General features: G+C 39.3%; 1 protein-coding gene and 1 long non-coding RNA gene across 8 annotated transcripts in view; one reads left to right on the forward strand and one right to left on the reverse strand.

Annotated features, from left to right (window-relative positions):
- Positions 1-2,334, reverse strand: part of LOC134297124 (uncharacterized) — a 33,215-nt gene extending 30,881 nt beyond the window's left edge. The window contains exon 1 of the long non-coding RNA XR_010003879.1: positions 849-2,334. This is a non-coding gene — a long non-coding RNA (uncharacterized LOC134297124). The remainder of the gene's footprint in view (positions 1-848) is intronic.
- Positions 1-12,149, forward strand: part of shisa6 (shisa family member 6) — a 418,823-nt gene that overhangs the window by 135,571 nt on the left and 271,103 nt on the right. The gene's annotated exons all lie outside the window — the stretch shown is intronic.

The following is a 12,149-nucleotide window of genomic DNA, read 5'->3' on the forward strand; positions in this document are numbered from 1 at the left end:
AAAGACAACCATACAACAGATATTCAGTGCCACCACTACCTCAACAATTTCTCACCAACACCACCAGACAATGCCACAGCAACGCGTGGCCGGGCACAGCTAGTAAACAGATAAAGGAACACAAAGGTCAAGAACAATCCCCAAATTAAGGAACTTTTGAAACATCCAAAAGAATAATAAATGTCGAGGGAACACCGAAAACAGTATTTTCTATAAGGTGCTCCTGACATATTTTCTTTGCTCTCCTAGAGCCACTGCAAACAAATGTTCGGCAAATTGTAATTCAAAAACACCTGTTACCCATCAGTCATAATCCAATATAGGGCATACATGTTTCAATCCATAAATTTCTATGGGTCAGCTTGGGTCTCTGAAGGCAGGTATTTTAGTATGTTTGAGAAGTGGATCAGGATTTTCATTTGATGAAATGACCTTCCAAACTACAACAAGAAAATACTGCTTGAAATGCTATAGATCTGCTGTAATTGTTGTTGGGGTTTTTTTGCAGCATCTACTAGCCATATTTAAAAAAGTATTTGGTCAGCTGGATAAAGAAGAGTAACAAGCTCAATCAAACTTAAGAAAACTGAAACCATTTAACGACACTACAAGACTGCCATTCGGGTCAATGCATTTTTACATTTCAACTGGGTTAAGCAAGGCTCTGACCTGAATATGCATAAAAAATTTAAATTTTTAAAATTCCAGAGCGGCATACATGTGTTCTGCCCCTTCTCCCAAGAGAAGGACCAATCCATGTATCTTGTTATGAAACACCCTGCACTGCAGAAACAAGGTTAACACTTAATTAGGGCCCCAATCTTACTGGTATTACAAATATTACTCACTGTGAATCAAGTAGAGATGCAGTCTGTCCAATCAGGCATCCAGCAAAAATGTCAGTATTTCAGTCTTCCTACAATGTCACTGAAATCCGCCACCAAATTCCAATGTCAAGGAGGACATCTTTAAGGAAGGACCCCAGCTTAAGGAATGGCTGATACCTGTGCTTGTCCTGCTCGTTGTGGCAATTCTCAAATGATTAATCTCTTTCTTTCTTTCTTTCTTTCTTTCTTTCTTTCTTTCTTTCTTTCTTTCTTTCTTTCTTGATATTGGCATGTTTATATTAATCTTCACTAGGTTTCAAAATGGCCTCAGGGCCTTCCTGTTACGTTTTTTCCCAGCAATTATATTATTGGTTTGTCTCATTTGAAATGTCTTGGCTCTGAAGCACTGACATGCTTCTGTAGGAGAAATGTTGATTCCCACGAGGAGGGAGGGCACAAGCCTTTATCAAAACACCATCTTAGACCAATTGGAAACAGTCCAGACACAAAGTTGATTAGGCCCACACTGTGCAGCTTCAGTCTTGTTTCTTCTAATGGGTTGGAATGACCATGGTTTGAGCAACACCAAAACAAAATGACTCTGTAGCAGCTAGAATAGAATTGCGCTTCAGGGGTGTTTTTTTAGGGGCCTCTTGCTATAGGCCTAGCCCCATTGGTTTATGTTAAAGTGGATCTGGTCTTCAAGAGAACACGCATGGCCTGCTTTGCATCTCATCTCACAGTTGAACAATCTCCGATCCGTTCCGTATTCGATGCCTTCATTGTCGGTCGCACCATGACTTTCATGAGGCCAGCAGAAAACTGGTAATCAATCAACAACCTGACGGCTTTCCAAAGTTCCCCTCCCCCTCACACCAATTCTCTTTTCATTCCTCTGTCAGTTCAGGGATAACTCCGGGTGGTTATTGCTGCTCCTGCAATAGGTGTAGCTGCTGCCCCCGCTGCCGTCGCCACCACCTTTACTGCGCTCTGATGTCATCCATTTATAGAGCAGGATGCTTCAGTGAGAGCCAGTGTAGGGTCCCTGGTAATTGCCTTCACCGTCTCTGTGCTGTATCGCCAACCACATGATAAGCAGTTCTGAACAAAAATAGTCTTCTGGTCTTGCTGAGCAGAGTCTTGGAAGCAACTCAGCTGTGCTTAGAATTCCACGCATGTGTATGTCTGGGATGCAGCCCTGACAGTCTGTGAATGATGGGGATGCTGATCTCCAGCATATCAGAGGAAATTTCTGGTGCAGTGTTTCTGTGGATATTTTCAGAAAGCACAGTCTCTCTCAATGCCATTGCCTTTTCTTCACTGTCTGTGCCAGATCGGGCCTGTTAACATCTTTACTGGGGACACATATGGTTGATTTCTATAAACAAAAAAGCCACCAGACTGCTAGATTTCTTCCTTCCCTGCTCCCCCCTCATTTGCCCTCCCCTCTCACTCATTCTCCTCCACCAATGACCTTTACTGCAGCATAAGATGGAGGCACTTTTGAATATTGAGAAGCTTTTCTGTGTTATAAAACAAAGCATCACCTGAGATGTAAAGAATGCGTGGGAGACAACTGCATGCACAGCTTGGGTTTAGGCTGCTGTTTTCACTAAAACAGATCCTTACTGCCAAAGTAGCAAGCTACTCTTCAAATTGTTGACAGCAGTAACACACATCCATTCCTATCCAGTCCTTGCTAAACTGCTGAAAACTCAAAGTGAAGCCCCTTAAGTGATGCTTGAGTTCAGTGCAACATAATCCAGAAAGTAAGTACTCCCTCTTAAGTTATATCACTTAGAGAAATCCCACCTATGCACTAATTATCAGTCCAAATAATTTTTCTAAATGCAAAATGTGTTGCAGTTATCACATTGTCTGAAAAATATTTCCACCTTGAAGCCAACAAACTTCTTAACCTGTGGCTCACAACCCCATTTTGGGTTCCCTAAATTAATGTGAGGAGCCACAAAAAAATTGTGTAGCTTGCCAGCTAGTGGCTGTTTTAGAGATTTTCACGATTCTCTTAGCAATGGTGTGCAACATCTGCTTCAGCTTTACTTCATAAAAAGGTAAAATCAGCTTCCCTTATTTAGCTAATCTTGCAAATGCTGACTTTGCTTGATGGCTATGTTTTCAATTTCAAAAATACTTTCCTTCAAATTTTGATTCTAAACTACTCAGTTGAAATAAAAAATGTCAGTAATCTGCCATTCAGTTCAAGAAGAATTTGCCTGCAACCTGTGCAGGGGGAAAGGATGAACCACCTATTTTTCAGCAGGATTGGGGAGGAAAGGATATGGATTGTGTGCACATATGTGAACCAAACATGTTGGGAGCAAGAGGTTAGCGCATATGGGTTATTTCAGACACACGGTCCACCCTGCAATCTGGAACCTTTTGATTTGGAGGTACAGATCCTCAAAACACTCCATTGTGGTTCCCTATTCAGGAGAAGAAAAAGAGAGCCAACAGAGTATATTCTGCCACTTCAGGCTATAAATCAAGCATGCCATGTGGCATCAAAAATGTTGAAGATGCTCTATGTCCTGTATTATCAAATATTCATCCAATATTTTATTTGTATGTAAAAATAAGCAAGCACATCCATCTCATTAGTATGCAGATTTGCTTTCATCCTCAATCAGTGGTAAAATTATATGTATATCAAAATTGTTTTAAAATATTTTAAATGATTTATTATCAGTAAATTCTACTTATACAGGGCTTGGGAAGTTGCTCATTGGACTGCCAGCTCCCAGAATCTAGCAAGTGGCATAGTCCAAAAGTCATAGTTCAAAAGCTTTGCCTACCTTCCCCTATGGTTTTATTATCAGAGAACATTATGATTCTGGCTATGGAAGGGGAAAGAAGGCTTCTTTGAAAGTTTTCCCACCTTCTTAATGGTCATGACATGTTTGATAGTTTAACTTGTCTCAAGCCACTGCTTTTGTGACTCTTTATTTTCTCTGTAATGGCATGAAAAAGCTCCAACCCAATTTTGGGGGAAATCCTTAATCAACTTGAACAGAAATAAGATATAGTCTGTTTTGCTGTTAAAAAATTATTTTCTTTTTGGCCAAACTATATAATTTTTTTATTAGACTTAAGTCCAACTGTTAGAAGTTATAGAGATTCACAATTGGATTTCCTATCTGTTTGTAGATTTTTGCAAAAAATAATAATAATAAAAAAAGAGCAGCTGTTGCTCCCTTTTCCCAAGTTTAGAGCAGGGCTTGTTGTGACTGGGAGTGAGAAGAGTTAACAGCTTTGTGCACCCATTAAATTGACTAGTTGAAAACTGGCTCTTTTCAGTTTGCCCCATTAAGAAAAAATAGCAGATAATAACAGGTCCATTAGATCAAATGGGGGAGGGATGTGTGTAAAAGAAAATTGTCATTCAGTGCCATTTACTGTATTCATTTTTTTTCATTCTCAAATCACTGTCCATAAATAAATATTAAGAGTGTGTATGTGTTTATGGGCTTCTTCAGGGTCAAACAAGGTTCTTGTGGAAACTGGAACTTGACACTGGAGCAGTGATTCTTTTAAGCCTCCATCCCCTTAAAAATACCTTGTAACAGCATTGCTTTCAAGGCATGTGCTCAATAGGGCTGTAGTGTTTCCTTCCTACTGCAAGAAAGACTTCAAAAACAAAAGTTTTCAAAACATATTCACAGTTTGGGTTTTGTTCAGCACATAATTTGTAAGTGGATATATTGTCCAGAAAAAAAGCATTTTCTATGCAGAAAATGGCATTGCAGGAAATATAGTATCTTGCACAAAAAAAGCTGTTTTTCTTTGCAAACCAACCATGTACAAAGTTTGTGCAAAAAAATAATAATCCCAAATCACAATATTTTCTACACAAGAAATAGGAATATCTCTACAGAATATATAGTGATCCTACACGTAAAACAATATCACTAAAAAGGAACTTCTTATATTACATAGTGCTGGATGTCATACTCATGAACTGTTGAGTCTTCATAGGTTTCATAAGATATTAGAGGGGAGGGGGATGTGAAAATATCTGCATTAGTCTCAGCTACTCCCATGGAAATTTTGGGAAGAACTACCTTTTCTGGCATGTCAGCACTAAAGTGTAGGTTTCATGGAAGTGTTAAATAAGCTAATGCCTGATGAATTTTGTAACACTATAATACATTTTAGCTCATTTGCAAAACTTTCTTTGGGCACTAATATCTTCTTAAGCAAATAACATAAATGACTTTATCTTGAAGGAATATGAATGGTAGACCCTCTTATCCAGTGGATTTATAAAACAGCTTTCACTAATTGAGAAGCTCAGTTAACCTATATGAATGCTTGTGAGAAAAAGGAGAGACTCTTGCTGGGTGAGAAATTAAGTGCTGTGGCGCAGCGGATTAAACCGCTGAGCTGTGGAACTTGCTGACCAAATTTTAATCTGGGGAGGGGGTTTGCTCCTGCTGTTAGCCCCAGCTTCTGCCAACCTAGCAGTTCAAAAGCATGCAGATGTGAGTAGATCAATAGGTACCACTTCAGCAGGAAGGTAATAGCGCTCCATGCAGTCATGCTGGCCACATGACCTTGGATGTCTCTATGGATATCTTCGGCTTAGAAATTGAGATGAGCACCAACCTGCAGAGTCGGACACGACTAATGTCAAGGGGAAACCTTTACCTTATGTAATATTCACAGGCTTGGGGTATGACAATGGAAACAAGAAAGGTTGTGTGCTTCGAAGTGGATAGAAAGTATAAAGGGACTGCTGTATGTTCTTTAAAAGTCGTTCTTTCCCTAAAGAATGAAAACAGAAGGATGTGCCTTAAGGCTTGAGCTTCTAAGCTCCATGTTTCCATCTCTCTGGAGCATTAGCAGGTGCCATGTTAGCAAGATGTTTCTATAGTACCAATTTAGAAAGCTTATTCTTCTAAATAAGCTTCACCACCTAGTGCAGTGAATGTTCAAAAGGATGACAGTATATGCATTGCACAAATACCTTTTTCTTCTGAGGTGCTTTGATTTCTTCTCTGATGTGCAATAACTCCTCCTAACAGTAAGTTCTATTCGGAAAACAATACTTCACCCAGAGGGCAGCCAGTTTTGCAGAACATGCCTTGCATCTTTATTCTGGCAGATTTGACGTGGAAATAGAACATCAGTACAGTTGCTTAAATGCCCATCCATGGATAGAGCAATTTGGTAAAAGGGCTTAGCCTACCTATGCCTCCATAAGAGCTTCTGGTTACAATTTGTGCATGAGATTACTACTGCTGAGTGCAGTTATAGCTTCTTCTTTTTTTGTTTTAGAATCATAGCATAATAAGTTGAAAGAGCCCACATGGGCCATCCAGTCCAACCCCCTGCCATGCAGGAAAAGCACAATCAAAGTACCCCTGACCATCCATCCTCTGTTCAATAGTTGGCAAGGAAGGAGCTTCCACCACAGTCAGGAGGTTCTTCCTAAAGTTCAGGTGGAATCTCCTTTCCTGTAATTTGAACCCATTGCTCCAAGGTCTAGTTTCCAGGACAGCAGAAAACAAGCCTGCTCTCTTTTCCTTGTTGACAACCTTTCAGATATTTATTCATAGCTATCATGTCTAGTTTGTTACTCCTTGATCTTGGCTATTAGAGACATTGGTTGGGAAAGGGTTTAGAGATTATTGGGTTTATTTATTTATTTATTTTGGGCTATAATTCTCATAATTTAGTTATCGTCTCCCCATAAAAGAATCAATCTCCCAATCTCCAATTTGAAGTTGTCTCTTCCATGAATGTCTTAGTCTGTGTCGATTCATGTTGGCTTGGATTTCTGTTTTCCATTTCTTCTTCCTATCCTGTCTTGGGAAGAGATAATAAGTGCATGGTCTTTTTTCTTGTAGTGAGGACTGGTTCAAGTCCTTTTATTAATTTTCCAATTGCTTCAGTTAAAAAAAAGATATTCACCATTATTGTGACATTTTATATAACATTTATATTTAAGTGCTTTAAGGATGAGACGTCTAGACACCAAAATTAATACAGTATCCTTTATCTAAAAATATGGGGCCAGAAAACTTCAGATTTATTGGATTTTGAATTACCTGTATATGCATATATGTACATAATGTGATATCTTTTGAGGTGGGACTCAAGCCTAAATTTGAAATTTATTTATTTCATATATGCCTTATATACATAACCTGAAAGTATTTTGAATACTTTAATCATTTTATGAATGAAACAAAGTTTGTGTGCATTAAATCATCAAAAAGCAAAGGTGTCATTATCTCAGTCATCCTTGTGGACAATTTCATATTTAGGAATATTCTGTATTTTGTAATTTTAGATAGGGGATGCTCAACCTGTACTTGCATTTGATATTAACATGACATAAATTAAACAGTGTTTCCCCAATGAAAAAAGTACAGGAAGCCCCTGTTTCAAGAGTGGTTTTTAAAGTGCCATTAAAAAAGGCAACTGAAAATCATTTTCGGATGAACCATGCATACTCCTTCTCTTACTAAGTTGTTCATGTCATATATCCTGCTTGAGAAAATGTCCTGGAGTCCCATGAATATGGTAGATTGCACTTAGCAGTTATTTGCAAAATGGTCTTCCTGTCTCTATTCAGCCATTCTTCTCTTATTTCAGAAGCAAATAGAAAATTCCAGCTGAGTTTGCTTAGGCGTTATTAGCAAACTTTCAGGGGTCCCAGGAGTCTGCTGAGTCATTCTCTCTGAACATCACTTGGTCAGAAATAGCTTGGTGTACTGCCAGGAAAAGGATCCTCAATTAATGCTTTATATTAATGGGAAACACAGTGTTTTCAGCCTCTAACTAGAGAAGTAAGTTTGGTCCCTGCTACAGAACCTCCTCGGCTCCTTCTCAACCTGCTACAGACTGGAAGTGTTAGTAGTTATTAAATAATGTTTTTTATTGTCTCACATTTTTATTTGTTTGTGTTTTGTCAAATGACTCCAAGAGACAGTGCTATCATTGTAATAAACACTGGAAGATAATTATGTGGTCAAGAAAATAAGTACAGGAAAAAAGGTTTAGTCCAGAAAGAACTACTTTATATACTCATGTCTGAGGGCGTCTCTATGCACACACTAAAATCCAATTTGAAGCTATCTCAAGGATGGGTATCTACAAAATGTACACCCTGAAAGTAAGTTACAACATGCATATAGGTGAATTTATATTAACAAAACTAAGCAGAAATTCTATATCAAGCCATATAGTCAATTGAAGCTGATCAGAGTATATCCCATGCATATCAGGAATCTGGAAGAAATACAGAACTAACGTGGACAGGGCTAATGCTGAAGCATTCAAAGAAAGAACCCACATACACAGCTCAGCCAGAAGATCAACAAACATGCCCACTCCAGAGGAAACCACAGTATTACCATATGAACACTCACTTTTCCTTTTTTTTGCTTTACCCTGAATTGCTCTTGTGTCGATTCTCATCAACTGCTCTCACTACTTCTTTTCAGCACATCTTCCTGGAGCAGGTAGGAAAAAAATTATTCCTTTGATTGGATCAATCCGTAAGCAGCAGATCTTTGTGGCCATGGTCCCAGCTTCCAGTTGGTTTGTGAGGTGCCTGTATAGTCTCTCTGCAGCCAACCAGATCTCTTAAATCCAGGTCCCGACCTGGATTAAATGGCTTCTTAAAAATAACTTAAGTCAATCTCATGTAGAAGTTGAAAGCAGGCTTTGGGGACAAGATTATGAACTTTTATTTCAACTGTGGATAAGTCAAGAGAGGGGAAAGCACCAATACCAGCTCTTGGGGCTGCCTAAACTACCACTGCCATTTCAAAAAGGTAGAAAATGGTGCCATGACAGAGAGAGTAGGGGCAGAGGCGGTTCAACCACCAGGCCAACTAGGCAGTAGTCTTCATTGTTGTCGCACAACAGTGACAAAAGTCCCTATGACCTCCAGAAGATATCTGGAAGGAATACTAATTCATTCTTCCCCAGAATATTCTCAGTTGTGTCTCTGCACAACCAACTTTATCTTCTGCTTTCTGGTCAAGAGGAATTAAGATGACAATTTTAAGTAGAATGTTTAACAATGCTACCAACTCACACATTCTTCATACTGGATTAAAGCATATTAGATAATGTCCTCCTTAGGCCAAACCCAAACAGTTCTTATGGGGGGCGGGAGATGGCTCAGATGAGCGCCACAACATTAATTCTGACATAACTGTGCAGCCCCTGACCTAAGCACTTAACCTTCACCTATTACATTTGGCCTGCCCACTGTTACATGAGCTCGAGCAAAGTTGGGGAGCCTTAGATTGATTGGATGGCCAGTGTGTTCTTCTGATATTTCCTAGAGAGCGACATCGCCTATTTAGTAGCTCCTCAGCTTTTGTTTTTAAAAATGAAATATTTCTCTGGAGCTTGAGTTGCTGCCAGCAAGTTCTGTGAACTGAAATCTGTTGGCCTTCTTCATTTTTCTCTTTTGCCTGACCCACCACTAGAATGCAGCCCCTGAGACCTGAGAACAGAAACTGAATGTGCCCTTTCAGTTCCCTGTCCTTAAGGCTAATGCATTGTCTTCTGTAGGATATTAAAGAGATAAACTTGACTGGGATTGAAAATGCTTGCTTGAGCTGTGTCTTACTGGATTACTGCATGACAGTATAAGTGTCAGTGTTGTTCATTGACGCAGAGCACAGATTAGCCTGCAGAAGTCAAAAGATGTTCAACCATTTATACAATTACACAGTTAATAAAGTATTGACATTAGTACTGAATTATTGTGTGGTCTGTGTAGTTTCTTTTCGTTTGAAAGAGCAACTCAGACAAGATGGTAGATGTACATAAACTGTGCAGTTCAGTCAGGCATGGGGGGAACTGTGCAACTCAGCTGAGTTGGAAAATGTGTCCCAGAAGAAACAACCAAAGGTTTGGTGATATCTGAAAAGCTAATCACTTTAGTTTGCTGTAACCTTTCATGGTCAGCAGCTCACTTCATCAGAAAAATCAACATCACTTTCCTTTTGAGAATTTCCCCCAGTTGTTATTGACCCTTTTTCGAAGTGTCCAGAAGTGTACGAGTTCTAAGATTGGAAGGTATATCTTCTCCAAGGAGTCTGTTATATAGGTTATATATGAATAATTCTGTGTCCATTAATAACTTTAGTAAGAAAAAGGAGTAAATATTCACCTTAAAACATTTGGTGCTCTTTAGTTCATCAGTACTGTTCTGAATATCACACTTCAGTGGGACACAGCCATTTGCACTGTGCACCATTTTTGTTAATAGGGCAAATTCCTTTCCAAAATACTCTGATGTGTTCTGAGAAATTCAAGCTGAATGGCACAAAGAGGAAAAGCAAAATGCTAGGGCTTTAAATAATAGGATTAATGTAACTCAAGCATCTAATCACTCATGAAAGAATAAGATTAGTTAAAACAGAATCCTTTGTAATCTGGGAAAATGCCTGTTAACAGAAAACATACCTGGATTTATAGCTTCTGCCAGTGACAATGGAAGTGCTTACATCCCAGACCTCTTTATCCTGTATTTTGAAGATTATGGCACAAAGGAAATAATTCCAAGCAAAATAAAATTTCTGTGTCATTACTGTATTTCAAAGACATACACTGATATGCCACTGATAGCTACACAATAGTCAAAAAGACTTTGGTCAGTCTTTCATCTTTGGAGAATAGTTTATGTCAGATATGAGAAATATGTGGCCTTCCAAATATTCCTGGATAACAACTCCCATTATCACGCTATGCTGGCTAGAGATCATGCAGACTGCAGTGTAGTAATGGCTGCAGATCTATATACCCCCTCCCCCATTTACATTTTTCACTCAAGTGTCCTGTTCCTGATATGTTGAAAACACAGTTTTGCATAACTCACACTGTTATTATCTTTACTGCACTTCCCAGACCTCCTCACCTCCAAGTGATTGGCTATGCTGATTGAGGGTGATGGGATCTACAGGTGAATATAGCTGGAGGACAACCGTTTAGAGAAGGCTGCAGTAGGCACATAATTTATAAAGGAAGTAATAATAATAATAATAATAATAATAATAATAATAATAATAATAAAACTTTATTTATACCCCGCCACCATCTCCCCAACGGGGACTCGGGGCGGCTTACATGGGGCCATGCCCAGACACCATACAATTATAACAAAATAAAACAACATATCATAACACAATATAACAGTGCAAAAATAATCATATACATTACAGCACAAATCAGAGAAAACAGTAAAAAACAGGGCGGGCCACATGAACACTTAATTAAAAACCCGGGAGAGAGAGGCATACGAATAAAGGGAACAGGGATATAAAATGGTGGAGCAGTCTAAAGGATAGAATCCAAGGGGAATAACCAAAGAGGTATATAACATTTACTCCCCAAAGGCACATCGGAAAAGCCATGTTTTTAGATCTTTCTTAAAGGCTAACAAGGTGGGGGCTTGCCTGATCTCAGTGGGCAGTGAATTCCACAGTCGGGGGGCCACAGCAGAAAAGGCCCTCTCCCTCGTTCCCACAAGACGGGCCTGGGATAAAGGCAGTGGCGAAAGAAGGGCCTCCCCAGATGAACGAAGGGATCGGGCAGGTTTATGATAGGAGATACGGTCACTAAGGTAGGTGGGTCCCAAACCGTTTAGGGCTTTATAGATGATGGTCTGCACCTTGAATTGGGACCGGAAAGTGAACGGCAGCCAGTGGAGCTCTTTGAACAGGGGAGTAGATCGTTCCCTGTAGCTCGCCCCTGTTATTAATCTGGCCGCCGAACGCTGAACCAATTGTAGTTTCCGGGCCGTCTTCAAGGGAAGCCCCACGTAGAGCGCATTACAGTAGTCCAGTCTAGAGGTAACTAAGGCATGCACCACCGTGGTCAAGTCAGACTTCACGAGGTATGGTTGCAGTTGGCGCACAAGTAAAAATATTTACAAATTAACTGGAAAGTGCTGTGGGGAACTGCAGATGTCCTTAGGAACACTGGCAATATTTTCACTTTGTTCTTGTATAATACAGCCTTCTATGTTGTAGATTTTTGTGCAAGTATGTCAGTTAAGTATTTTATGTAAATGCAGTTGGGTACGTTGTTTTCCATTGAAAACAAATCCGCAATCTCAAGTATATTCACTTGCTCTGGAGCTTTAATTATCAGCTAAGGATACTCCAAATACAGCCTTGATATTTAAAATATTTCTTCAAGTATTATTCACATTCGCCTCCACCCAAATTGTCTGTTTTCTTTTAAGTTATGCTGTTTATAATACAAAATATTCCTTTCCTTCAAGATGCTAAGAATTGCATAGACGGTTCCTCCACACTTCCTATTTTCATTACA

Source organism: Anolis carolinensis, chromosome 2 (genome assembly GCF_035594765.1).
Source record: "Anolis carolinensis isolate JA03-04 chromosome 2, rAnoCar3.1.pri, whole genome shotgun sequence".
NCBI lineage: Eukaryota > Metazoa > Chordata > Lepidosauria > Squamata > Dactyloidae > Anolis > Anolis carolinensis.